Genomic DNA, 27,345 nt, shown 5'->3' with positions numbered 1-27,345 from the left:
TACTTTTATCTTTTATTCATATGTAACATATATTTTAAATTTAACAAAATTATAATATTCACTTCTAAGATTACTTTTTCTTGCCCCCCACAAGCTATTTTCTGTTTAAGAACTTTATTTCTGCTATGTATTGTTAATATTCATAGGCTTTTGAGCCAAGTTCCTGGATGTTAAATACGGCTCTGCCCTCTGTTAGCTGGACAACCTTTGACAAGTTCCTTAAAACTCTCTCTGTCTCAGTAATGTTACCTATACCTGAAAATAATGTTCATACCAATTTAATGGAATCAATGTAAATATAAATATATATATATATATATATATATATATATATATATATATGTATATATATCTTGCCTTCAATGGTGTGGCTCAGTTGGTTGGGCATCGTTCCACAGGCTGAAGGGTTGTGGGTTCAATTGCTGGTCAGGGCACATGCTTGGGTTTCGAGTCTGGTCCCTGGTCACAGGTGTGAAGGAGGTTGATCAATATTTCTCCCCCTCTCTTTCTCTCTCTTTCTCCTATTTCTAGAATCAATAAAAGGAAAAAAACAAAACAAAACAAACCTAAAGCCCCTTAGAACGTTGTCAAGCATATTGTATATACAATAAATGTTAAACTTTTAACTTAATTTTACTTAACATAAATTTACTTCATATAAATTTACTCTTTATTTGACACATTACTTTGATAAAAAAGTAATAATACACAAAATGGATCTTCTATTCATTAATTTTATGGCAATATTCTTCTAATCAGAAATTTCTCATTAGTAAATGTAGAACATTCAAGAACTCTTCATTTTTTTAATCTCTCATGAACCCAAATTTATAATGGTCCACTACCTATACAGGATCCACATGTATTATTTCATCACTTAAAGATAATTCTGGGTAATTTTTGCATTTGTGGAATCACAGGATAATTTGATTTGCTCTTGTATCATACTGCATTTGATGACCAGGCTTCACTAAATGTTTTCCACATAATTAGATGTGGGGGAGCTTTGCCCTCAGAGCCCCCTGTCCGCAGTGGGTGAGAATAAGTCTATCAAGACATGATCTTCTTGGGGAGGAGAGGTGGCTGATCTCTCAAAGGAGAAGGACCAAGAGCCTTTTCCTCAATGGGCTTTTATTGGGTTCATTGTGCACAGGAATACAGGTAAAGCTCATCAATCATTGTCAGGCAGTTAGGATCAAACAATAGATAACATACAAAGAACTGAGGGCTTATTGTGAGTCAGGGTCAGTTAGCTAAAGGGCTATAAAACTTTGGGAAACAAACTCATTTCCTGATTGGACCCTTATCAGAAAATTGAGGGCATTCTTAGCAAAGCAGGTTTCACAGGGTTTTATGTATTCTTTCTTAAGTCTGATCTCCCCAGGGAACCTGCCCTTTCCAGCACAGGACTACACCTGCACCACCCTCTGTCATTGTTTCAGGCTTAAATCAGGCAGGGGAAGTAAGGCAGCCAAGAGATTAGGAGACTTCTTGCAGACAGAATGAGGACTCAGCCTATGTCAAAGCCGAGGGGCAAGGGTCCATCACCCCCTTTTTCTATAGCCCCCAAGTCCTTCCCTGAGGGCCTTTTTCATGACCATGCCTGTCCTAGGTCATCCCTCCCTTGAGGAATCTTACCAGACATTGTCTAACTGGTCAGGCTGCAGGACAAGCAGGGTAAAGTAAAGTGGGCAGAGGTGGCACCCCTGCCAGGGAGATAAGCTTTGTCTCCTTAATGGCTTATGGTCCCCAGGTCTGTCACTCAGCCTTAGCCATGGGGGTTACAGCTTCTGAAACCAGGCAGGGCAGTTCCCAATGATTAAAAAATTATGAAATTTTAATAATCTCAAGGTAACAATGAAGATTTTTTAAAGGAAGTGTTTAATAGGCTACCTACTGAAATTAGGCACTGATAAAGTCAACACAATATCACTTTAAAAAGGTTATTTAAGATTTTAAAACACACTGTCTCAGTTTTTTAAAAAAGTAATTTATTTAAGCTTTTATTCATTATAGTAAAGCATATTCACATAATTTTGTAGTTGCACCTAAGTTTAAATACTACTCCTCTAAAAGAAACAAAAGTAGATGACAAAACAAAGAAGTCCATAGGGAAACTTTTTAAGAATTTTTTTTGTAATTCAATAAAATGTAAGTCACTCTATAATAAACATTTTAATTTCAATTCCTCAGACATTGTAGGAGGTATATTACTGCAAAATATGAAATCTTCATGGAAATTTCAATACATATTTAATTTGAAGAATTATATTTATAAATTTAAAAAAATTATCGTTGTTCAGTTACAGATGTCCCAATTTTCCCCCATTGTTCTCCCCTGCCACACCCACACCTTTCACCCCACTCCCTCCCTCAGGCAATCCCTACCCTGTTATCCTTGTACATGTGTCCTTTATACATGTTACTTGACTTGTCCCTCCCCTTTCTTAACCCTGTTATCCTCCTCCACTCTCCCCTCTGGTTACTGTCAGGTTGTTCTTTATTTCCATGGCTCTGGTTGTATCTTGCTTGCTTGTTTTGTTGATTAGATTCCACTTATAGGTGAGATCATATGGTATTTGTCTTTCGCCACCTGGCTTATTTCACTTAGCATAATGCTCTCCAGTTCCATCCATGCTGTCATGAAGGGTAGGTGTTCCTTCTTTCTTTCTGCTGTGTAGAATTCCATTGTCTAAATGTACCACAGTTTTTTTATCCACTCATTTACTGATGGGCATTTAAGCTGTTTCCTAATTCATGTGGTTGTAAGTGCTGCTACGAATACTGGGGAACATATGTTCTTTTGAATTGGTGTTTCAGGATCCTTAGGGTATTACCAAAGTAGTGAAATTGCTTGGTCAAAAAGCAGTTACATTTTTAGTTTTTTGAGGATATTCCATATTGTTTTCCACAGTGGCTACACCAGTCTGCATTCCCACCAACAATGTACTAGGGTTCCCTCTTCTCCAACTTCACCAGCCCTTGTTGTTTGTTGATTTGTTAATGATGGCCATTCTGACTGGAGTAAAGTGATATCTCATTGTGGTTTTAAATTGCATCTTCCTGATGGCTAGTGATGTTGAACGTCCTTTCATATGTCTCTAGGCCCTCTGTATGTGCTCCTTGGAGAAGTGTCTGTTCAGGTCCTTTGCCTATCTTTTAATTGTATTATTTGTCTTCCTGGTGTTGAGTCATGTGAGTTCTTTATCTATTTTGGAGATCAAATCCATGTCCTAGGTATCATTGGCAAATATATTTTCCCATATGGTTGGTTCTCTTTTCATTTTGCTGATGTTTTCTTTATCTGTAAAGAAGCTTTTTGATTTGATGTAGTCTTATTTATTTATTCTTTCTTTTATATCCCTTGCCCAGAGACGTATCAGTGAAGATATTACTGTGTGGGATATCTGAATTTTCCTGCCTATGTTCTCCTCTAAGACTTTTATAGTGTCTTGACTTACACTTAAGTCTTTTATCCATCTTGAGTTTATTTTGGTATGTATAAGTTGATGATCTAGTTTCACTTTTTTGCATGCATCTGGCCAGATCTCCCAACACCATTTATTGAAGAGGCTCTTTTTCCTCCATTTTATGCTACTGTCCCCTTTGTCAAATATTAATTGAACATACAGACACAAGTTTATATTTGGGCTCTCTGTTCTGTTCCATTCACCTATGTGTCTGTTCTTATACCAGTACCAGACTGTTCTGATTTCAGTGACCCTTTAATATAGTTTAATATCAGGAATTGTAATTGCTCCTACTTTGTTCTTCTTTCTCAAAATTGCTGAAGCTATTCAGGGTTGTTTATAGTTCCATATACATTTTTGAAATGTTTGTTCTGTACCTGTGAAATATGTCATTGGTATTTTGATAGAGATTGCCCTGAATCTATACATTTCTTTGGGTAGTACGGACATTTTATTGATGTTAATTCTTCCAATTCATGAACACAGTATGATTCCATTTATTTGTGTCTTCCTTAATTTTCTTCATTGTTGTAGTTTTATGATTACTGGTCTATTAACTCCTTGGAATAACTCCTTTATTCCTGGGTATTTTATTTTTCTTGTTGCTATATAAATGGAATTTTTTAATAGTTCATTGAGTATGATGTTGGCTTTAGGCTTCTCATTTATGAGCTTTATTATGTTGAGGTATGCTCCCTCTACTTCCACTTTGCTGAATGGTTTTATCATAAATGGGTTCTGTACTTTATCAAGTGATTTTTCAGCATTTATTGATATGATAATGTGATTTCATTTTTCATTTAATTTATGTGATGTATTACATTTATTGATTTGCAAATATTGTACCATCCTTGTATCCCTGGGGTGAATCCCCTTTGATCACAGTGTATGATCTCTTTAATGTATTGCTGAATCCAATTTGCCAATATTTAGTTGAGGATTATAGCATCTGATAGGCAATATCAGTGATATTGGCCTGTAGTTTTCATTCTTTGCTATGTCTTTATCTGATTTTGGAATTAGGATGATGCTGGCCTCATAAAAAGGGTTTGGGAGCCTTCCCTCTTCTTGGATTTTTTTGAAAAGTCTGAGAAGGACAGAGACTAGCTATTCCCTAAATATTTTATAAATTTCTCCTACATAGCCATCCGGTCCAGGGGTTTTGTGTGCCAGGAGTTTTTTGATTACTGCTTCAATATCACTAGCTGTTATCAGTCTGTTCAGGCTTTCTGCTTCTTGATTCAGTTTTGGAGGATTAGATGTTTCTAGAAATGTTCCTATTTCACCAAGGTTTTAAAATTTCTTGGCATATAGTTGTTCGTAGTAACTTCTTACAATCCTTTGTATTTCTGTGGTACAAGTTGTAATTTCTCCTCTTTCATTTATGATTTTATTTATTTGATCCTCTCTTTTTTTTTCTTGATGAGTGTGGTTAAAGATTTGTTACTTTTGTTTATATTTTCAAAGAACCAGCTCCTGATTTATTGATTCTTTGAATTCTTCTTTTAGTCTCTATTTCATTTAATTCTGCTCTGATCTTCATTATTTCCTTCCTTCTTCTTACTCTGGGCTTTGCTGTTGTTCTTCCAGTTTTTGTAAATGTAGGGTTAGGTTATTTCTTTGACATTTTTCTACCTTTTTTAGGTAGGCTTATATTGCTATGAACATCTATCTTAGGACTGCCTTAGCTATGTCCCATAGGTTTTGGGCTGTTGTGTATTCATTTTTATTTGTTTTCAGAAACTTTTTGATTTCTTCTTTGATCTCATTATTAACCCATTCATTGTTCAATAACATTTTATCCAGTCTCCATGAATTTGATTGTTTTTGAGTTTTTTTTTTCTGTGAGGTTGGTTTCTAGTTTCAAGACATTGTGGTCAGAGAAATTGCTTGATATGATTTCAATTTTCCTGAATTGTTCAGGATTGTTTTGTGTCCTATCATGTGGTGTATCTTTGAAAATGTTCCATGTATATTTGAAAGGAATGTACATTTTACTTCTTTGGGGTGAAAGATTCTGCATATATCAGTTAAGTCCTTTTGATCTAGAGTGTTGTTCACTGACACAATATCCTTTTTGATTCTGTTTGGAAGATCTATCCATTGTGGATAGTGGGGTGTTAAAATCCCTTAGTATAAGTGTGTTGCTATCTATATATTTCTTGAAGTCCTCCAAGATTCTCCTTATATATTTGGGTGCTCTTATGTTGGGTACATATATGTTTAAAATGGTTATACCTTCTTGATGGATTCTACCCTTGAGTATTATGATGTTTCTTTCTCTGTCTATTTAATGGCCTTTGTTTGGATTTTTTTTTTAATATAAGTATTCATACCGCAGCTTTCTTTTCATGTCCATTTGTTTGGAATTTTTTTTATAGCCCTTCACTTTCAGTCTGTGTATGTCTTTTGTTCTGAGGTAAGTCTCTTGTAGGCAACATATATGCAGATTATGTTTTCTTATCCATTCAGCTACCCTATGTCTTTTGATTGGAGCATTTAATCCATTTACATTTAAGGTTATTATTGATAGGCACTTATTCATTGCAATTTTTCCCTTTTGTACCTGTATTCTTCCCTCTCTCACTCTTTTTCTTCATCTTCTTAAAGCAGTCCCTTTAACAGGTCTTACAATGCTGGTTTGGTGGAGGTGTATTCTTTTAGCCTTCTTTTATCTGGGAATCTCTCCTTATTTCACCTTCCATCTTAAATGAGAGACTTGCTGGGTTCAGTAGTCTTGATTGCAGTCCTTTGCTTTTCACTTGATCTTAGCCAAAAGTCCAAGAAGGGATTAGTCCTTTGCTTTTCATTCCTTGGGATATTTCTTGTCATTTCCTTCTGGCTTGTAGTGTTTCTGTTGAGAAGTCAGCTGCTAGCTTTATCGGAGCGTCCTTGTATGTTACTTCCTGTTTCTCCCTTGATACCCTTAAGATTCTCTTTTTGTCTTTGAGTTTTGCCATTTTAATTATGATGTCTCTTGGATTAGGCCTATGTGGGTTCATCTTGATTAAGACCCTCTGTGCTTCCTGGACTTGTATGACTTTTTCACTCATCAAATTAGGTAAGTGTTCCATCACTACTTTTTCAAACAGGTTTTCTATCCCTTGCTGTTCTTCTTCTCCTTCTGGTATCCTTATTTTATGGATATTATTATGTTTCATGTGTTCTAAAACTCCCTTAACCCCTCTTTGTTCTTTTACAGTCTTTTTTTGTTTTGTTGCTGTCTGGGTATTTTTTTCTACTGTGTCCTCCAGCTTGCTGATTCAGTCCTCTATTTCATGTAACCTGTTTTTATTTCCTTTCTGTGTTCTTCATTTTCTCCTGGCTCTTACTGATAATTTCTATGTCCTTTTTCATTCTGGTCTAGTTCACAGTAAGTTTCTTGCAGCTTCCCTGGAGTTCTTGGAAGTTCTCACTGAGCTCCTTCAGCATCCTTATAACCATTATTTTGAATTTGATGTCTGATAGTGTGTTTGCCTCAATTTCATTTAGCAGTCTTTCTAGGGATTCCTCTTTTAGTTTGATTTGGGGTTGTTTCTTTGTCTCCCTTTTTAGGTAACACTTCTTGCTTGTTTCTGTATGCTAGATTGATCTTCTTTGACTCTCTGTCTTTGTGGTATGATCTTCAGCATTGGGAGGCTAAGGGGACTCAGTGATGCAGTCTCCTTGGTCACCTGAACTTGATACTGTTGCATTGCACTTTAAGCCTTTTATGTGGGTTCTCTGGTTGTGATTGGCTTTTGGTTGCTGGGTTGTTCTTTGGTGGGTTCTTCTTTCCAGCTGATTGGCTGAGAGTTCCTCTGTCCTCCATGCCTTGTACATTATTGTACAAGTGCCATAACAAAATCCAAACAGCCCAGGAAACAGACCCACACCTGGAAAAAGAACACCCACCCACGATTACACTATCAATAGCAAATGAGCCAATATTAATAACAGTGTAAAGACATTAAGACTAATATAGGAAAGGAAAAATGAGTATGAGATGACTGAAGGAAAAGATGTTTTGTGAGCATAGAGGAAGGGCAATAATAAGAGTAGGGAAGAGAGAAAAGGAAAACTGGAAAAGAAAACAAAATTTGCTTTGTAATTACAAAAGGGGTGGAGAAATGTGGAATGGTGTAAGAGAGGGGAAGTATATAATATTAGGTTAAATCAGAATATAAAGAAAAAATATATATGTATATATCTAGTGAGAGAAAAAACAGGCAACCACAACAAATATGTATATGTATATATGTGTATAGACACATACACACACCGAATTGTAAAAACAGCTCCACCCCTGAAATATCAATAACCAATGAGGTAAGATTTATATAGGTGGGATGGGAATAAGAGGGCGAAAGGAAAGACAGAATATCTTAAGAGATGTCTACAGGATAGGGAAGTTATTTTGAGAGGACAGAGGGAGAAGGAATACTAAGGGTGCAGGATAAAAACCTGGCTAAGACAGGAAAAAAATAATATTTAAAATGAAAAAAAGAATGGAAAGGAAAAGGCAGAGGGAAGGCAAAATGGAATTGGAATGGGGAAACAGTGAAATTTGAGATTTGAAATACAAAGACAGTCACTATCTAGAAATAAGGTTGAAGAACTGTGACAACAACCACCTTATCCATAACCTATGAACAAAGCCTGGTAAAGATGGAAAGAGAAAAAGGGTTTTTAATGAATAGGAGAAGGAATGTGAAATGACTAATGACAATCACAAATAGTTTTGAGAGGGTGGAGTAGGGGGCAATAGTAAGACTGCAGAATAGAATCAGGTCGTAGCAAGAAAGAAAATAAAATTTAAAACAAAAATGCAAAGAGGGAGGAAAGAGGTAGTATGGAGTAACAGAAGGGAAGAGCATTACATGAGATTTGAAATAAACTATATTATAAAATCTGGTGCCATATTATGCCCAAACTTGAATGATACGAAATGAATGTTAAACAGGGATGCAGGACAGAAGACAGTGCCTTGCTGCACTCATCTCTATTTTCTCTATGTTGCTGGGTTTAGTAAATCAGGACCTGAGGAGCTGTGTAGCATGTAGTGTCTGGAGAAGGGCCCTATCAATGCTTCTTCTTCTTTCCCTTGGGGAAATGTATGCAGCACGAAACTCCTGGGCCTGGCCTGGCCAGTCCGCCCAGGCTGTAATCCTGCAGGTGGGGGTTGGGTTCACCTGTTTGTGAAAGGCTCCAGTTGACTGCAGCAAATCTCAGGCATTTAACTCCTACCTTCCAGACCTGAGCCTGCTGTTCTCTCACAGGAGGTTTGGCCTGAATTCTGCACTCTGAGTTGCCCTCTACTCATGAGCCATGCTGGGTCAGGTCTTCCTGTTCTTTTAGTGTATTCTCTGACTCCAGTTTTTGGTTAGCGAAGCTGCTGCACCCCATCCATGTGCACAGGCGTGTGAGCCCAGGTCCCTGCCGAGCTCCCCTTTTAAAAACCATATCTCTATGGTCCCAATACTATAGCATGGATCCCTGGGGGTCCTGTTCTGAACACGCCGCTCCCCCCACAAAAAAACACACAGTCACTTATGCTCAGGGTTGGCCACCTCCTTTCAGAGACTCTGACAATTTTAGATAAAGTTCTCTCTGTATCTTTCCCAGATGGTGTTGAGAAGTGTCCTGCAGCTATGCTATTACACATGGTGGTGGTGGCATGCTGACCCCACTCCTTCCAGAGATCTGCATCCTTAGACATACATGCTCCCCCCATGCTGTTTCTGGAGCCCACACCTCCCAGGCCTTGTCTTGCCACCCTCGTAGCATGCTAGTCCTGAACTGATCTACAGGCAGCCAGATTCTATGCAGTCAGCAGTGCTGGGCTTGGCAATGGTGGCAGTTCTCCTAGAACGTCCTGGCCATCAGCTCCTGGCCTGTAGAAACCGGGCCATCAGCTCCAGGGAGCACTGAGAACTCCTGTGTACTCCCCACACTCTCATCCCAGTACATGCATACTCACAGATGCTTTCACTCACTCTCTGCTGTGTGTTCTCATTTTAAATCTGGTCCGCATCTGAGAGCAGATGAACGGAGCTGCCAGCTACTCTGCCACCATCTTGGATCAATTGTATATTTATTAAGTTAACTTTACACTTAAACATTGAAATTATCTAATCACATTTTAATATCTGACATTATGATGATAAATACTTCCATAATAATTTAAAATAGACAAAAATAATGGGCCTTGGTTTGTGGAGAACATTTTATAAATTTGACTACAAAGGCAAGGGAAGTTAAGGCAAAAGTAAATGAATGAGACTATAGTAAACTAAAAAAAGCTTCTGCACAGCAAAAGAAACTGACAACAAAACAAAAAGGACAGCAACCAAATATGAGATATTTGCAAACAACAGCTCCAATGAAGGTCTCATATTCAATGTTTAAAGGACTTATAAAACTCAACACCAACGAACAGTCCAGTTGAAAAATGGGCAGAGGAGCTGAACAGACACCTCTCTCATAAAGATATATAAATGACAAATAGATATTGATATATAAAAAGACATTCAAACTCATTAATTATTAGGGAGATGCAAATCAAAGCTACCATGTGATACCACCTTACACCTATTAGAATGGCTGTTATCAACAAGACAAGTAATAACAAGTGTTGGAGAAGTTGTGGAGAAGAAGAAACCCTCATCCACTGCTGAGGACAACGCAGACTGGTACAGCCGCTATGGAAAACAGTATGGAGGTTCCTCAGAAAACTAGGAGTAGAGTTCTCAATATGACCAAGCAATGCCTTTTCTTGGTATCTACCAGAAAAACTTGAAAACATGTATTTACAGATATATGCATCCCTATGTTCATTGCAGCATTATCCATGGTGGCCAAGACAAAGAGACAACCAGTGTCTTTTTATAGACAATTGAATAAAAAAGATGTGATACCTGTATACAATGAAATACTACTCAGCAATACAAAAGATGAAATACTATCATTTGTAACAACATGGATGAATCTTGAGCATATTATTCTAAGAAAAATCAGTTAGAAATAGCTAAGAACATATGATTTCACTCATAAGTGAGCTATAAAACTGAAACTCATGGACACAGACAGCAATGTGGTGGTTGCCAGAGAGAAGGGGGAGGAAGTGGAGGGGGGAGGGGGAACTACGTGTGGTGATGGAAGATGGTGTGCCTTCATGCGGTGGGCACACAGTGCAATATACAGATCTAGTATCATAGAAATGTGTACCTGAATCCTATATGTTCTTATTAATTAATATCAGCCCAATAAATTTAATTAAAAATAATATATTTTTATCCCTAACTACTTTCAGTATTTTAGGAATATAAATAAAAGTTTACCATTTAGAGGAGATAAATAAGCAACTACTAAATTTTTAACAAATTTTCAACAAATTTTCCAACAATGACTATTTCAATGATCTGTTATTGCTCAAAATATGATGTCCTTTTTTTTCTATAAGTTATAAGTTTGTATCACATCATATTGAAAAGAAAATTCCAGTGGTTATAGTGGCAATTTTCCTAGAGATTTTAATTTTATTTCTAAATATTTACCCAAACTATTCAATATATAAATGGATTTTATTCATTGTGGAACAATGGTATACTTTTTCTTTAATAGGAAAATACAAACAAGAGATTAAGTAAATCTGATTTCTATATCAATGAGTATTAATCTAGAAAGGATGACCCAAGAAAACCTGGAAATTATTTATACAAAATTGTGTATTTTTTCTTACATGTTTAAACTTCAGTCACCTTCAAAATATTCTCTATTTGATGCAGTGCACCTATGGAGACATTTTTCCACTGCTCAGAACTTGTCAATTTTGATGTGTTTTAGTGCTGCTGCCACTTTTTGTTTCACATCTTCCACGTTGGCAAAATGTTTCCCTTTGAGGACTTTGCTCATCCGGGAAACAAAAAAAGCCACTCAGAGAGATTGGGTGAATAGGGAGGGTGAGGCATGGGGTCATGCCAGTTTGGGTCAAAAACAGCTAAACACTGAGCGCGGTGTGGGCAGCTGTGCTTGTAAATCATCCATCATGAAATAGGCAAATAGACTGAAAGAATCTTCAAAAAGATCCACTGAAACAGAATACAGCTTCTCACAACAATGCCAGCGGGTACACTGATAGATGGCTTCCTGGAACACTCACCCTCCAGCAGAAACCTGTACTACAAGGGAACAAACCGCCCTCCAGAAGATAATTCTGGGTTTTTTGGGGCCCCCCTGCCCCATGCACATCATTTTGTGTGACACACCAGGAAAAGTTCATTATAAATATTTTCTATTGTAAAGACCCTCAGGTGGTTGAATTCCTTTAAAATTGTACCACCTTCTTCCTCTCTCCCCCATTCAGCTGTTTTTCTATTTTTATGAATGACCTACTAGAATAGAGATCTTTATAATTGCAATATTTGGAACATTGCAAGCACTTCCTCTTCATTAATACCACAATAAGTACATTGCAAGAGCTCAGAGAATGGTTTCTTGGCCAGAATTCTATTACCACATTACAATATTTATGTTACATGCTGATCTGTTTTCAAAACAGTGAGATTATTGACAACAGACTCTAGAGAAATTTTTATCTTTGTATTTCCAGGATCTCCCTCAGTATCAAAGAATAGCACTTCAATATATCTGTACAAATCAATGATTTAATGAATGAATGAGAATGAGGAAATCATTCATTTATTTAATAAATATGTGCAAAGTACCCATCACACTTACAATACTCTAGGCCCTATGAATATGGAGTCACATAGAGCAAGAATATCTGCTTACATGGAACTTCTGGTCTGTGGATTTCTCCCTCACTTCAAACCTCATGTATTTCTGAGTATTTCTTTACAATTAAAGCTCAGTGTTCAATGAGGTCTCCGGGTTTAACCTTGAAACACACACACACACATATTCACAGTGAGTCAAATATTGAGTCATACTCAAGAAATTTGTCACTTTTTCATGTGTTTTAACTGAAGTGAAAAAGTAGAAAAAGTTTTATCTTGGCCTAAAATTTAAGTACCATTTAGTATATTTTGAGTAATTCAAAGGTAACTAACTTTCGGACAATTTTATCTTCATTATCTACTTGCTAATACTTTCACTATATTTTTGCACTGATATTCATATAAAAGAGTTAGCCTCTTCATTGCATAAGCAATTTAGGTTTTAAAGTAAAGATAATATACATGTAGTATCTGAAAAAAATCACATTCATTTGCTCCAATTACTTTAAATGTCAAAAGCTCTGTGCTTAGATGAGCAGTATGTGCCTCCCCAATCAGGATGGAGCTGAACAGAAGTGGAATAAAAGCCTTAATGTTGATCTCTTGGCAAGTGGATGGGGGCAGCACTATTGAAATAAAAGTTCAGTTTCAATTATTCAAGTTTTGAATTTAAATAGAAAGATACACTGAATCAAGGATATGTTTTTTAAATGAGAAATATGGTAGCATGAACATAATTTTAGTATTCTTCCAACTGTAATAATTGTTTAACATATTAAGCAGAGTGCAAGATAGCATTGTCCGCAGGCACAAACAAACAGACTTGAAAAATAAGTTAAGAACAATCTAACAATAGCCAGGGGGGAGTGGGGAGGGGATAGTGGGGAAAGGGGATTACAGGAACTACTATAAAGGACACATGGACCAAATCAAGGGGGAGGGTGGAGGTGGGGGAGGGAGGTGGGTTCGGCTGGGGTGGGGTGGAGGGAGGGGGAGAAAAGGCAGACAACTGTAATTGAATAACAATAAGAATTTTAAAAAAAATAAGTAAAGTAGGATAAGTAGGTGAGCACTGTGGTAGACTTCAACACAATCTCCCATTTATTTCCGGAATTCTAAGCTCCTGAAGTTTTTTGACATCAGGTTCTTCCATTAGATTGTGAAAAAATATAGGGGCCTCCTTAATGAAAGTTAAACTTTGCACTACTAGATTTAAAAATGAGTATATTGTTAAAAGTTAACTGTTAAGTAGCGATAATAATTGAGGTTGTGAAAGTGATTGAGAAGCATTTCACCTGGATCAGTTCTCAAGAGAACATTGACTAGAATAAAAATGGGAATGGGTATTAAAAAACAGCTCAAGCCCTCTGCATTAACTAAGGAACTAATTGCTTTTTATTGTATGTGATAATCAAAACTAAGTGTTTTTATTTTTTAAATAAGAATCAGAAGACACACACCAACAGCTGCCCTTATTACAAAGCTTCACGTGCCTGGTGTGAAGCGTCATTTAATTACTCGTGTGCATTATAGATGGTGGGACTGGACAGATGTCAATAGTTGGTAGGGGTAGGGTGTTTACTCGTGTTTTTAATAAATTTTGCCCTGCAGTCTTTAGATATTCATATGGAGGTCGAAACTTAGAAAACGTGTTTCAAATAATGTAATAGGTCTTCTTTTTGTAAGAACTTGAAACATATTTTCATGTAGCAATAGTTTATTTATTTATATTTTCAATTACAGTTTACATTTGATATTATCCTGTATTATTTTCAGATGTACAGCAAAATGGGTACACAATAATGTACCTTACAGAGTGGTTCCCCTGCTTTGAAAACAACCCTTGTTCCAGAAAAAGAAAACAAAACTAAGACATTTATACAGGCATATTTCATTTTATTGCCCTTCACTTTACTGCACTTTGCTGATTTCGTGTTTTTTACAAATTGATTGTTTGTGGCAGCCCTGAATGCAGCAAGTCTATCAACACCATTTCTCCAATTGCGTTTGCTTATTTCATGTCCCTGCGTCACATTTGCAGCAACTACCACCCGGCAGCCATCAACTTCAAGGCAAGTCCCTCCGCCAGCAAAGAGATGAGGGCGTACAGAAGACGCCAATGATGGTGAGCATTTTAGCAATGAAATGTTTTTAATTCAGGTATGTACATGTTGTTTTAAATATATAATGCTACTAAACACTTCATAGACTATAATGTCAACATAAATTTTATATTCACTAGCATACCCCAAAATTCACGTGACTCACTTTATTTAAAAATTCACTTTATTGTGGTGGCCTGGAATCAAACCTGCAATATCTCTTAGGTGTGCCTGTATACAGTTTCAAAATTCTCTTGCCTATTATTTACTTTAGCCAGCTCAGTAGTAACCAGTTTTATATAAACTGTGTCCAGTATAGTGCAAGTAAAATTGGACAGTTTCTTCAGACAGGCCACTTTCCCTTTGGGCCGCTGATGTAAGAATCGGATGCCGCGGGTACTCTGCTCTGCACAGAAATGTATACATTCACAGCCAGAACGGGAATGTAACCCCAACAAAGGGGTTCATGAATGGCTGATGAGGACTGATGGGTAAATGTTTCTTCTTGTTTGGATGGACAGTTGTGAGATACTTTTCATTAAACTGCTTATTAAGACTGGCAGAAGGAAAGCCATTCATTCACTTGCAGGTTTGCAACCTCTGGGTCACATCTTTGAACCGATTGCATCTCCAGCTCTCTTTACTTGCCCTGCTATGTATTTCTGCTCTTCAGAACAGCATTTCCAAATTAACTATCACAAACAAGTATTTTCCCAGGGTTTGTTTTTGGGGCATTCAAGCTGAGAAATGGAATTCATCAATGGAAATTTTAGTTATGCGTAAGAGAACATTTATTGCTTAAAAAAAAGATAGGGCCCCAAGATAGTAAATGACAAATTTTGATGCTCTGGGTTACTTTGGGAGAAAAATACTACATATGTGAAATGTAGAGACAATGAAGGACAAGTCAGAGTCTCTCTGTCTGCCTTTCTAGATTGAACTAAACTTCTCCAGTCACAGGATGGCTCATATATTAATACATTTATTTTACATATTTTCATTAATTTTGTAAGAATGTTGAGGGCCATTTCATAAGATATTTTAGACCCCTAGGATCAAAGACAAGGCTGCACTGTAGCCCAGGAGAAAATGTTTGGTGAAAATTGTTGAGTTATTCATTTTGTCATTCTCCGCCTGGGCCATAACAAGGTTCTAGAACTATGCTGTTTAATTTGGTAGTGACTAGCCACACGTGCCTGTTGAGCTCTTGAAACACAGTAAGTCTCAATTGAGTGAGATGGGCTGTGAGTAGGAAAATTACACTCAGATGTTGGTGAATCAAGTTCAAGGGTTTTTAATTTTTTCAACTTTATTTTGGTTTGAACTTTTTCAAATATAAATGAGAAAAACATTTTATTTTTTAAATATAAAAAAAATCAAAAAAAGAAAAACAGAAAAAACAAAACCAGTGACACACATTAGATAAGAAAATTGTAAAAAGTCAATGTGAAGACCGCTGAGAAGAAAACAGTGCTCCAACTAGGGCACACTGTGGTCTCTCAGATTTTACCACCAGACTTTTTAACCATAAAATTGGCAGGAACGTATATGAAGGACACATGCACAAAGCCAAAGGGGGGTGGGATTGAGGGTGGAAGGTGGGGATAGCTGGGTTGGATAGTTGTGGGGGGAAAATTGAGACAATTTTACTTGAACAACAATTAAAAAAAAGAAAAAATACATAAAAATTCTATATTGATATATTTACCATAAACCAAATAAAAGGAAACTATGCCATTTAAATTCCTGAAAATATTTCTTGAAAATATTTACATGACAACTGGTGTTAGTTAATATCAAATCAGTTTGTAAAAATGTTAACATTTTTAGATATATACCCATTAAAACAAAAAAGTTACTTGCTTTGTAACTAATCACTTTCTAATTTTTAACATTTAGTTTTCAAAAATGATATTTAAGCATGTGTAGCTTTAAGTGATAATAAAAACTTTTTTATTCATTAATTTTTTCAGAAAAACACTAAGGTGCAAATTAAAATAATTTCAAATATTAGAGAACAAATTCTTCAGTTACCTGGAAGATGCATAGTGATTATTTTGAAATGTTTCTTAATTTTTTTCTGTAAAATAAAATATACTTTTTAAAAAATATTTTATTTATTTTTTAGACAGAGTGGAAGGGAGGGAGAAAGAGAGGGAGAAAAACATCAATGCACAAGAGAAACATCAATTTGTTGCCTCGTACACACCTGCAACTGGGGACCTGGCCCACAGCCCAAGCATGTGCCCTGACTGGGGATCAAACTAGGGACCCTTAGGTTTACAAGCAGGCACTCAATCCACTGAGCCACTCTAGCCAGGGCTAAAATATACCATTCTTATATTTATTTGTTAGATTTAGAAAATAATAAACTTAAGTTTAACTGTACTCAATTGTTATTTTTCTTCATTATTTCAGTCCATATACTTTTGATTTCTTAAAAAATGTAAAAATGTATTTGTATATTTTACATAAGTAAAGTACACAGTGATGGCAATAAATAATATATTTTAAAAATGCAAAATATGAGTCCACAAAACTAAAACAGGAATAATAATTATAATGACAAAAGAAATCTTCCTTGGAGAAGAATACTGACCAATGGATATAGAAATAATGGAATTATGAATTAGGATATGTTAGGATATATTCTACATAAAATATATAATGAAAAATATTTTCTGTCTTAGTCTCCCATTCTCTCAGCACCCACTCAACAACCCCTCCATTAGTAACCTATGCATTAAATCATAACTTAATTCCAGGCATAACCAACATTTATCACAATTTATTGTACTTATAAGGTGACCTTAAATTTCTTTAATATAAATTAAAACTTTAAAAATCTATTTATTAGTAATTTCATTTGTAGTTTTATTTTTGTGTAATATTTGTGAGGCATAAAAACAATGATTGATGAAAGATATTGTTCTTACACATCATTTGATACCATTTCTTATTTTTATATGGTTTTAACAATTTATATATCATTATAATTTATTAATTGACTAGGATGGATAATATTTTCCTGTGAATTCACCTGGGCTTAATGTTTTGAGGGAATGTATGGTGTTTCACAACATTCTCTAATTCTGCCACAAAAATTGATTTGTTTATATCTCCTAGCATTTATGTGGTATATTTTGATAAGTCATTAGTCCAGATATTCAGGAAGAAGTATATTTGCCTAGTTGAGAAAAATAGGTTTGTGTGATTATTTCCCTCAAATAATTGTTGAGCTTGCTCCCCATTTTTCTTCATTAGAATGCCTAGTGAATGATCACATCATTATTACATATAATATATATGGTTATGGCTTTTTCTGTCTCATGTATTTTTTTTTCTTTGTGCTCCTTGAAGGTCAATCATGTAAAAGATTTTCCCTTTCCTTTATCACTGAGTGCTTCTTATATTTCACCTTTTTCTATACTATTCTTGTTAATCTCTATTCTATGATATTTCTGAATTATGGTGTTTCATTGACTTCTGTTTTGTTGATTGTTTGCTTAATTGTAAATGTTTGACAATTTTTCACTTGCTGCTTGGTAGTAGCTTTCCAGTAAATGTTCTTCATCTAATGGTAAGGTTTGAGTCTTGTCCACATTCACATATTTTTTTCTTATAATACTTTAGTTGATTATATCCATGTTACTTTTTTTCTTATCCACAATTAAATAAAAACTATTTGGACAAACTAGTGATTTTCAAGAGGTTTCTGTGTATGTGTGAATGAATGGAAGGCATAGTGGTCTTGCTTGCTACTGCTTTGCTTCCACAGGTAGATTTGTGTTCTCTGTGTGATCTTTGGTAAGGCCTCTGATTTTTCCTTGCCAGAGTAGATCCGGTGCAAAAGTCTTTCTTTCATCAGCCCTGCCCATCTCAGTACCTGCATGCATTATTGCTAAAGACAGACATGATTCATACAATGGAGTGAAGTCCGCACCTTCAGAAGGTATTTATTTCCTAATAACTTTGTCAGATGCGATGCAGCTGAGCTCTCTTACCCCTCTATTTGCTTTTAAATTTTCACTTCTCTTCTCAAGACTAGCACCACATTTCATTGTTTTGGGTAGCTCATGTTTTTTACGGAATTTGAAGTTTGTATATGTATTTTTGGTTTTGTGTTTTAAGATTGATTTCTCAGTTTTTTTTTTCTTTTTGGTTGTTGTTTTTCATATTCTCTTTATCGCTTTTTTTGTGTTTTCTAGGAGAATAAGTAGAAAGATGCTGAACTAAGCAATCACGTTTCTGCCACAGTTTTTGAAATAATTGGAACAGATATAAATACTTTTAAAAAATAACCAGATATATAACCTTTTTCTTCTGGTGTGAACTTTAAGTTTGAAAACAACATTCTTCAAAGCAGAAAAATGCATTATCTTAAATTGTTTGATTTTTATTGTAACCTAGTAATAAAAATCATAAAAAATTGTTGACACCTGGTTTTAAAAATGAAGTGCCACAAGTTCATGATTATACCAAAGACAATACATGTCACTCTGCTTTCATGAACCATGGTTGTAAAATTCTGAAGGATAATGTGTTATAGAAAATTAAGAAATGAGTTCTAATATGGATCAGCATGAGGTGAAACTGAAGACCCATATGATCATTTTTTAGGAATCGTGCATTGTTGTTTTTATTTCAAAACATAATAAATGAGAAAAATGTTTTGTTTGCAGAATTTGCTTTTTTAGGAATTTTATTAGGTCTATATTTGGTAAGCGTGAGGAATACTAGCCTTTAGCAAACTCCACTCTACATTAAGTTTGTTTTTAAGTTTCTGGTATTTTATTTTCTATCCCAACTCTGTGAGCTAATGAATATTTCCTGTTCATGCACAACCAGAATTGCAATTGCAAGTGAAATATTTGTTTATTACTCACTTATTTATTTAAGTCTTTTGGTTGGGTAGGAGATGGTTACTGGGCATCACTGCTTAATTTGTGGGTTTTTGACACATCGCATAAATCCTTGGGCAATGATGCTGCAAAATGAATTTTTGGGTGATATAAAGAGCCACATATATTAGAATGTTGAAGACAATATAGAGCCATATATGTCAAATGAGTTATTGGATGACAGGGTTTGCGCTTTGCTTTTAGTTTAGAATAGTCAAGAATTTCATTCTTTTTGTTGTTTTTAGCAATTGTAGGGAGCTGAAAGCAGGATATGAAAGCTGCTGAGAACTGGATATGGACTGGGCTCAGCTGTAAGTGTGGCCTATAAATATTATAGAAATAATATAAATTATTATATTATTATAGAAATATTATATACAGAATATAATATAGAATATAATATAGAAATGTTATATTTATATATAGAATATAATATAGAAATATTACAGAAATATATAAATTTTTGGTTTATAACCACTAAACTTAGTTTAATACATTTAATAGTGTGGTGTTGGGTTGGCCAAAAAGTCCATTTAGATTTTTCCATAAAATAAAGGACACATTTTTCATTTTCACCAATAACTTTATTGATTTGGAAATTTTAAATATGTTGGCTATCCTGCATTATTAACTTCTAGTGGGTAGAGGTCAGGGGTGCTGCTAACCATCTTCCAATGCACAAGGCAGTCCCTCAGCAAAGAATTATTTGGCCAAAATGTCAATAGTACCAAGAATTTCAAAAACCACTCTTGACGTGTTCAATCAGTCACAGCACCTTCTCCATACACTGCACAAATCTTTTTCTTTTGCATTTCAGTTGCATTTTTACCTTTCTCAAAATACTAAAGCATAATATGCCAAAATGTTGTGTATATTCTTCCATTTTCAATATTAAAATGGCTGCACAAAAATTCACCAATTTTGATAAGCCTTTTTTAAATGCATGCTGATATGTTGTGGTGCATGAGACAATACACTTTGGGAGGGATGAGACAAGATCTCAATTGTGTAGAAAATTACCAAATAATATAGTGAAGGAAAAGAGCTCATTCAAATATTTAAGCAATAACATCTATCAAATGTAATTTACAGTGCTAGTACTGCAACTTCAAGAATTCATTGTATGTATATGACCTTGTGCTATTTATCTAGTAAGAGGCACAAGACTTATACCTGAAAAGCAAATAAAAATCCAGAATAACCTAAGCCAGCTGCCAAACTGTCAATACCTGAAGTCAAACTTCTGATTTTTTACTGTTTAAGTTGTGGGCATTTTATTGTTCTAGACTGGTCAATAAAACGAAGTGACTACAACAGCTGCAGAGGGAAGATGATTCTTAGCAGCAACGATGTGTGCGCGTACCCGTGCTTGCTTGTGTGTTAGTGTTGCACAGTTTGTTTTTATTACAAATTAACGTATTAAGAAAAAAAATAAAAGGTTGAGCTAAGAGAGTTTTGCATGGTATGCCAAACAGAATCCATTCAGGACTCTAGTAACAGTAGTTAATGAGTAAGGGTGTGTTGCAGAAGAAGAACTTAGAAATTAGGAAGCCCGATATTATCTAAGAGAATGCCATCAAAGCCTACTCAATATCCCCTTCTAGAAAAATGCATCTTTATTTCCTTGGAATGTAAGTAAATAAGCTCCAGGGAAAGAACCATCTCTCTTTCAAAGCTGTTTGTTTACACAAACAACTTTGAAACAATAGTCTGGAGGATACTAGTTGTTAATGCGTAGATGTACAGGAAGGTAGGTGAGAGACCCTTGGAGAATGGTCTCTCAAAACAAAGTGATTTGTAAAATCTCCTTTATTTCCACTAACCTGGTTTGGATATTGCTTTTCTATGTATAGTCCTCTTACCATAGGAAGTATTAGATTCACCAACTCACTCTAAGTTTGGCAGGTAAAATACCAGATACCCAATTAAACTTGAATTTCAGATGTACAACCCTTTTTTTTTTTTTGGTATTGGTATGTCTCATGCTTTATAAAAAGCACTAAAAATGTATTCCTTGCTTATATAAAATTCAAATTTAGCTGGGCATTATGTATTTTAGTTGCTATATCTGACAACTTTAATTCCCCATGAAACCAATGAAGCATATTCTTTGGTGTGCTTAATTTGAAATATTTCTTCCAAGGCCCTGGGACAGTATCTAGTAATCTTATACATGTAACTTTGAATTACTTCTCTTAAAGATGGTTTCCCAAATAGTTGAAACTTCCAGCAGTAGAAATCCTGTATATTCTTCTGGGCCTAATGATATCATTGAATTTACCTTACAATAATAAGAAAATGTACTCCCTGGTAGATAAAAGAAGGCATCATCTGTGTCTGAATTACAGCTCAGAACTTTTTCTAATGCATGTATGTGCATGTAATATTTTATTTGGTAAAGTCTATTTATTTTACAAATTCAATTTCAGTTTTTAAAACCATACCTTTCAAAATTTATGCCAATATATGCATTGAAAGGGCTAAACTAAGGCTGAAACTTTTTCAAAAGCATTCAAAACAGAAACTTCTTCAGAACTTTATCATTGGGATTTTGGGCCTGTTTCCTTAGTGAATAAATGAAGGGAGGGGTGTACTAATTCCTACGTGCTTTGTATGGATTATTCCAATTCTTCAGAAAACAATTCTTTGAGCATACTGCTAACACCAAGTCAAGTCTTTCAGCCTACCTGGTGTTATTCTTTATCCTATCAGCCTTCTGGAACTTGCTACGAGATGCCAAGACATTGTTTATTAACTTTTGATTACCTGTTTTCTTAAACTAGAATATAAGCATACATCTTCTATCCTGTGTTCATTGCCTTATTTGCATCACATGGCATAGCACCTGGAACATGGGAGGCTATCAAATATTGAAAAAGTGAATACATTGAATATACTCAAGTACTATTTGGTGTCGGTTCCTGTGCTAAGGTCTCAGCCTCCAATGTTAATAAAATTGCAGTCATGAAGTTTAAAATCAGGTCAAGGAGACAGCTAGTCTGAAGGCTGGTAGGACTTATTATTTCAAGTAATACATACATAAAACTTTGGGAACACAATGTTTTTAAGTATCAGAAAAACAAAGAAGACTGTTTTTATTATTATTATTATTTGGTAATGAAGGTTGCTTGGATTTGCCTTGTTGTCAACCTTCTCTGTGTCTTGATTTTATAGAAACTCTTTTCTGTGACCTTGTCCTTCGTTTATAACAAATACTTGCTTTTAAGAGAACATTTAACTAATTTTAATTGCTTTCTGATCACCTAAGGTTATTATCTTCCCTGGAAACTCTCAGAGTCATAGACTCAGACTTTTCATACATTTTGTTCGAGGGCAATCATCTATCAGCCCAGGCAAAACAGTCTAAGGGGGCAGATGCTGACTCAGACCCTCCAGCTAATGACTCCCATAGTTTGCCCTTGTCTTACTGTCTGTCTACTAACATTAGTGTGTGCCTTTAACACTGTACTTTATTCCTCATGATTCAGACAAAATCCCTAGGCATTGCATTTGACATCACCTATAGCTGGGGACTGAAAGCAACCATTTTTCTGTGCAACAATACAAAGTCTTTCTTATATAAATAACAGACTTAGTGATGATGCAAGACAACACTCTTAAAAACACATTTTAATTTATTTAGGGAATATGCTAAACCATCTGCACAACCATAGCCAAACTATAAGTTTATCAACACATCCATTTTTGAAAATTCATGCTATATATAATATATTTCTAGGTAAAGACCTATGGCTAAGTATATTATATTTTAAAGGTGCAGTATTTGTAATAGGAATTACAGAGACTTCAATTTGACATGTTATATAGTGGTTTATACCTTAGAACTAAAAGGTCTAATATTTGAAGACTCATTTGCTAATATATTAGTTATTATTTTCAAAGGGAAAATCATTGGTAATATTTGAATATTTTCTATTCAGACTCTAAAATAAATAGATGCTTCTAGTCAAATTTGAAAATATATACTAATTAGCTATAAACCCAGCCTACCAGTTCAAAGATAATTTACAACTCTTAGAATTCTGCTGCTGGTAATTTTTAATGGGATTAACAATGGTGTGTTGGAGCTGGCTTAATTAATCATGAGAGCCACTTGGAAACATTTGCAGCTTTATTTTATTTTTCCTCTTGTTTTTTTCCTTCTCTTTTCTTTCCCTCACTTGCTGTTTTTTCTGTTTTTCTTTCTTTCCACCCTCCCCTATCTTCCTTCCTTCCTTCCTTTTTTCTTTTTGTAAAGAAATTATGTAGTGCTAAGGTATTCCATATTAAAATTTCTAATTTATCTGACCATTTCTTTTTCTATTGATGATATTTTCATGGATGTTTAGTCTAGTAATGTTGACTTTTAGCACAGCTATCCTATCATTTTGTAATAAATACAATACTGTTTGGTCTTATTTCAACAGGGGAACATTGGTCTGGATAGTTAATAATACTTACCTATCTTTTATGGATTATTGTAATCCCTCAGGAACCAAATGCTATCAAATTTGATAAAATAAGGCACACTCTATTGTTCCTTTAAAAAACTGACATTCAGCCCTGGCTGGTGTGGCTCAGTGAATTGAGTGTCAGCCTGTGAACCAAAGGGTTGCTGGTTGGATTTCCAGTGTAGGGCACATGCCTGGGTTGAGGACCAGGTCCCCCATGAGGGGTGCATGAGAAGCAACCACACACTGATGTTTCTCTCCCTCTCTCCCTCCCTTTCTCTCTGTAAAAAAAAAAAAAGTTTAAAAAAATGTGACATTCAAAGTTAAGTTTTCTTTTTTCTTTATTTTGACATAATGGACACACTCTGATAAAATAATAATAATAAAATATTGTGGCATGGTGCTACTCATGGCACTTGAGATTGTCCATTCACAACTGTGTCTCTGCAGTTTGTAGTGAACTGAGCAGCAGTGCGGAATGATGAGAGCACCATGTGTAATCTCTGTTGGAATTACTCAACCCTGTTACACCGCCAAAACAGTCATAGACAGTATGTGACCAAATACTCTGTATTCCAATAAAACTTTATCTATGAACACTCAAATTTAAATTTAATATAATTACCACATGTCACAAAATGTTATTCTTCTTTCAATTTTTAAAAACATTTTTAAAAATGTCAAAACCATTATTAGATTGCTGCGTGTGCAAAAACAGTTTGGTGGTCAGATTCCTTTTGCTCACTCTGGTTGTAGATCCATCCGTTTGCATTCTTCTGAGAATTATTTAGTACCTCATTATCTTTTAATTTAATGAATGGCTTGCTCAGTTTTTACTACTATCCATTTCATTTTTGTTGTGGACTTAATGTTTGTGTCCCCTAAAATCCATATATTGATGAACTCTCAGTGCAGCTTTATTTACAGATAGGGCCTAGGAAGAAGTAACTCAGATTAAATGAGGTCATAAAGGTAGAGCCCTGATGCAATAAAATAGATTCCTCATGTGAAGAGACACCCAAGGGCTCTCTTTTTCTCCCTCTTGACGTGCATGCACTGAGAAAGGGCCATGTGAGAACACAGTGAGAATGAGGCCGCACCGTAAGACCAAAAGAAAACCCTTACCAGAAAAGAAATTTTCTGGCCTCTTAATCATGGAACTTCAGCTTCCAGGACTGTGAGAGAATACATTTCTGGTTTTTAAGCTATCCAGCCTATGGTATTTATGGCAGTCCAAGTTGACTAATACAATTTTCTGTAGATACTTTAAGAGCTGAACAATTGCACCACCAAAAGGCTAATGTAGTGAGGTGAAGAATAGCCCCATGTTCACCGCATGCAGGGACTGGAGACATGCATTAGACACCTTCACCAACTGTTAGATTATTATTTTTGCACCTAATACACATATTTCAAAAGAGTTCCTAGAGTACATACTGTGTTGATGGAAGTGTGAAACAACAGCTAAGAATAAATTAGTATTTCATCATTCCATGATTTTGAACTGTTATGCTAAGTTCTCCTTGGAATTTTTGGGGGGTGTAAAAACAGTATGTGTATCTGTATATATTTATTTATGTATGTATTTATTTTTATTGAGGTATAATTCTCATACAACATTATATTAGTTTCAGGTACACAATATATTGATTTGATATTTGCATGTATTGCAAAAGATTACCACAATAAGTCTAGTTAACATTTATCACCATATATAGTGATTCTTTTGGGAATCTTATGGGAGGGTTTTTAAGTTTTAGACTTAAAACAACTCTATCATAAAATGTTCTGTTCTCTCAAGGTTAATAGGTCTCTATTTTCTTTGGTAGATTGTAAAAAGGCCCTCAATTTCAGATTTCTCCTTATATTCTTAACCTTTGTTATTTAACTTAGACAATAGATTAGTTTCAGCCATGTTATCTCGTTTGACCAACAGGATGCTAGAAAGCATGGTTCAAGAAGAAGCTTGATAAATGCTTACGTAATTAGATTTTTCTTCTGTGATTTTTTTTATCTCCATAAAAAAGACATACCTTGGCTCTCTGCTCCTCCTGTTTGACACGAAGCCACGTCTTTGTACACAGTGCCAGCTTCAACCCTGAGACACAGTGGTGAAGATCAGAGTGAACAGATTTGGCTGAATTGGGCTCCTGGTCACCAAGGCCACTTTTCACTCTGGCAAAGTGGATGTTGTCTCCATCAGTGATCCTTTCTTTGACCTCAGCAACATGACCTACATGTTCCAGTATGATTCTACTTATGGCAAATTCAAAGGCACAGTTAAGGCTGAGAACAGGAAGCTTGTCATCAATGGAAAGTCCATCTCCATCTTCTAACAGGAGCTCCTGCCAATATCAAATGGGGTGATGCTGGTGCTGAATGTGTTGTGAAGTCCAATGATGTCTTCACTACCATGGAGAAGGCTGGGGCTTACTTCAAGGGTTGAGCCAAGAGGGTCATCATCTCTGCCCCCTCTGTGGATGACCCCAAGTTTGTGATGGGTGTGAACCATGACAAGGATAACAACTCCCTGAAGATTGTCAGCAATGCCTCCTGTACCACCAGTTGCTTGGCATCCCTGGCCAAGATCATCCATGGGGTGACATCCATGACAACTTTGGCATCGTGGAGGGGCTCATTACCACAGTTCATTGCATCATTGCCACCCAGAAGACCATGGAAGGCCCCTCTGGGAAGCTATGAACGATGGCCGAGGGGCTGCCCAGAACACCACTCTTGCTTCTACTGGTGCTGCCAAGGCTGTGGGCAAGATCATCCCTGAGTTGAATGGGAAGCTCACTGGCATGTCCTTCCGTGTCCCCACCCCCAATGTGTAGGCTGTGGATCTGACCTGTTGCCTGGACAAAGTTGCCAACTACAATGACTCAAGAAGGTAGTAAAGCAGGAAACAGAGGGCTCCCTCAAGGGCATCCTGGGCTATACTGAAGACCAGGTTATCTCCTGTGACTTTAACAGTGACACCCACTCCTCCACCTTCAATTCTGGGGCTGGTATTGCCCTCAATGACCACTTTGTCAAGCTCATTTCCCAGTATGACAATGAATTTGGCTACAGCAACTGGATGATAGGCCTTATGGTCCACATGGACTCCAAGGAGTAAGAGCCCCCTGGACCACCAGCCCCAGCGACAGGAAGAGAGACCCTCAGCTGCTGGGGGGTCCTTGCCCCAAATTGATTCCCCAACACACTGAAAATCTCCTGACCTCCAGTTTCCATCCTAGACCCCCTGAAGAGGGGTGAGGCTTAAGGAGCCCTACCTTGTTATGTACCTATAAAGTTCAGTGTACTCAGCCAAAACAAGAAAAGACACTGCTCTTTTCTCACTGGTCTAAGTAGAAGGATAAGATGTGAGGAGCAGAGCCAAGTTGCTCAAGTCACCCCAGATGAGTTCATATGCTATCAGCAAAACCCATTTGAGATTAGACAACTTCTAGCCTCATCACACATGAGCTATAATAATAAACAATTACTTCTTAAGTCACTAAATTTAGCACTGCTTTTTTTTTATCCTCAATATCTTTCACTAGATGATAAAACATGATAAAAAACTGCTAATACCTATTGGGTATTTGCTCTGTGATGGCAATTACATCTTATTATATTTAATGTTTATACAACTTCATGAACTTAGTGTGATTTTTCCTTACTTAAAGATGGAAATCATCTTTATAAGATATTCAGCA

General features: G+C 35.8%; 1 pseudogene; it reads left to right on the top strand.

Moving 5' to 3' along the window:
• The first annotated feature begins 12,718 nt into the window (after positions 1-12,718).
• LOC128780294 (glyceraldehyde-3-phosphate dehydrogenase-like) lies at positions 12,719-26,762 on the top strand (annotated as a pseudogene).
• The last annotated feature ends 583 nt before the right edge of the window (positions 26,763-27,345 follow it).

Source organism: Desmodus rotundus, chromosome 2, assembly GCF_022682495.2.
Source record: "Desmodus rotundus isolate HL8 chromosome 2, HLdesRot8A.1, whole genome shotgun sequence".
Classification (NCBI taxonomy): domain Eukaryota; kingdom Metazoa; phylum Chordata; class Mammalia; order Chiroptera; family Phyllostomidae; genus Desmodus; species Desmodus rotundus.
Note: the sequence above shows the minus strand (reverse complement) of the source record. Positions and strands in the feature narration are given on the sequence as shown.